Source organism: Orycteropus afer, unplaced genomic scaffold (assembly GCF_000298275.1).
Source record: "Orycteropus afer afer isolate SDZICR_OR568_19922 unplaced genomic scaffold, OryAfe1.0 scaffold00796, whole genome shotgun sequence".
In the NCBI taxonomy this organism is placed as follows: Eukaryota; Metazoa; Chordata; class Mammalia; order Tubulidentata; family Orycteropodidae; genus Orycteropus; species Orycteropus afer.
The window spans coordinates 692,843-695,294 of NW_006922383.1; the positions used below are offsets into that span (position 1 = coordinate 692,843).

The following is a 2,452-nucleotide window of genomic DNA, read 5'->3' on the forward strand; positions in this document are numbered from 1 at the left end:
GCCAACACCACATATCAAAGTCATCAGTTCTTCTTAGGCCTTCCTTATTCACTCCAGCTTTCACATGTTTATGAGGTGACTGACAAGACCATGGCTTGGGATAGGCGCACCTTAATCTTCAAACTGACACTTTTGCTCTTTAAAACTTTAAAGAGGTCTTTTCCAGCAGATTTACAGATGAACAGATAAACAAAATGTGGTACATACATACAATATAACCAACTAAAAAGAGAAATGAAATCCTGACATAAGCTACAATATGGATGAACTTTAAAAGCATTGTGCTGAGTAAAATAAGTCACTCGCAAAAGGACAAATATTGTATGATTCAACTTATGTGAAATATCTAAAAAAGGCAAATGCATAGAGATCAAAGCTTATGATGGGTAGGAAGGAGGGGAAAAGGGTAGTCATTGTTTAGGGACAGTTTCTATTAATGGTGCTGGAATAATTTGTAAAAGGATAGCAGTAATAGTTGTACAATATGATGAACATAATGTCACTGAATTGTACATGTACAAATAGTTGAACTAGCAAATGTTTCTTATATATTTACCATAATATAAAAAGATGATATTTATGCTAGCTACCTGAGTTTTTTCAGTTTCTGAAAATTCAGCAACCTATACCAAAAAAAACCAAATTCATTGCCGTTGAGTCAATTCCAATTCATAGTGACCCCTCCCTGGGTTTCTAAGGCGGTATCTCTACAGAAGTAGATTTGCCCAGTCTTTCTTCCAAGGTGAGTTTGAACCACCAGCCTTCTAGTTAGCAGTTAATTGCCTTGGGCACTATGCCACCAGACCTCCTCCTCAGAAATCTAAGCACATATGATATGTGTACTTTCTTGTTGTATATTATCCAATTGCCCTCAGGTAGAATGACTCATGGAAACCCATGTGTATCAGAGTAGAAATGTGCTCCATAGGATTTTCAATGACTGATTTTTTGGAAGTCAATTTCCTGGCCTTTTTTTGCAAGGCTCAAACTTCCAATCTTTCAGTTAATAGCTGAGTGTATTAACCATCTGTATAAATCATTTGTACCACACAGCGACTCCTTCCATATTATACTTCAATAAAGAGTTTTCTTTAAATATCATTTATAACTAAAAAACGGAATGATACAGAAAAGATTAGCATGGTCCTTATACAAGGTTGATACACAAATTCGTGACGTGTTCCATATGAAAAAAATATAATACCATCAAAATACAAATTACCTAAGAATAGAGCAAAAGACGCCAAAGACTTCTACAGAGAAAATTACTGAGAAACATTAAAGAACCCAAAATAAATATAGAAATACTATGTACACAAATTCAGAAGATTTAATTTTGGCCTAACAGAATAGAGTGCCAAGAAACAGATAAAGGTATATTTGGGCACTTAATATATGACAGAAGTGCCACTGCTTATCAGCGGGGGAAAGGATGAACTTTTTAATACATAGTGCTAGGACAAATGGGTGTTGTTGTTACGTGCCATCAAGTTGGACTTGACTCATAGCAACCCTTCCTTGGGTTTCCGAGGTGGTATGACTACGGAAGTAGATTGCCTAACCTTCCTTCCGAGGAGTGGCTGGTGGGTTTGAACCGCCAGCCTTCTGGTTAGCAGTCAAGTGCCTTAAGCACTACACTATCAGAGCTCCCAGACACATGGGTATTTACACATAAAAACAAACTGGACACCTATACCTACCCAAAACCAAACCCACTGCCATCAAGTTGATTCTGGCTCATAACAATCCTATAGGACAGAGTAGAACTGTCTTCATAGGGTTTCCAAGACTGGAAATCTTTATGGAAGCAGACTGCCTCATCTTTCTCCTGCAGAGTGGCTAGCTGGTTCAAATCCCCGGCCTCCTCTTTCTCCTGCACACGGCTGGTGGGTTCAAATTTCTGGTCTTTTGGTTCACAGCCGAATGCTTTAATCACTGTGCCACCAGAGCTCCTTTATACCACCATGTACAAAAACTCCAATTCTAGATGTAATAATGTCTTAAATATTAAAGGCAAAACTGTAAAGCTTTTAGAATACAGAAGTTCAAGTTGTTAGAACACTAAAGGAGTTCTTAATCAAAACACAAAATGAAGTAATCATAAATGAAAAGAGAGTAAAAAGATTTATAGAACATATGGGGGGACAATATTTGCAACAAATATATGACTAGAATCCACAGTATATCAAGAATTATTTTTTAAAATCAACGAGAATATGACACCAAACACATGAACAAAAGAAAAAATAAACTGGACCATACCAAAATTTAAATATTTTTGTGTATCAAAGAACACAACCAATAAAATGATACAACAGCCTAAATAATGGGAGGAAATATTTAGAAATCATATATCTGCTAAAGCACTTGACTGCTAACCAGAAGTCTGGCGGTTCAAACCCACCAGCCACTCCTCGGAAGGAAGGTTGGGCAATCCTACTTCCGTAGTGAT

The 2,452-nt window shown here is 36.9% G+C and overlaps 1 protein-coding gene and 1 pseudogene across 1 annotated transcript in view; one reads left to right on the forward strand and one right to left on the reverse strand.

The window, feature by feature from the left end:
* Positions 1-2,452, reverse strand: part of KIF4A (kinesin family member 4A) — a 326,710-nt gene that overhangs the window by 237,942 nt on the left and 86,316 nt on the right. The window lies entirely within an intron of this gene.
* On the forward strand, positions 1,092-1,192 carry LOC122151834 (annotated as a pseudogene).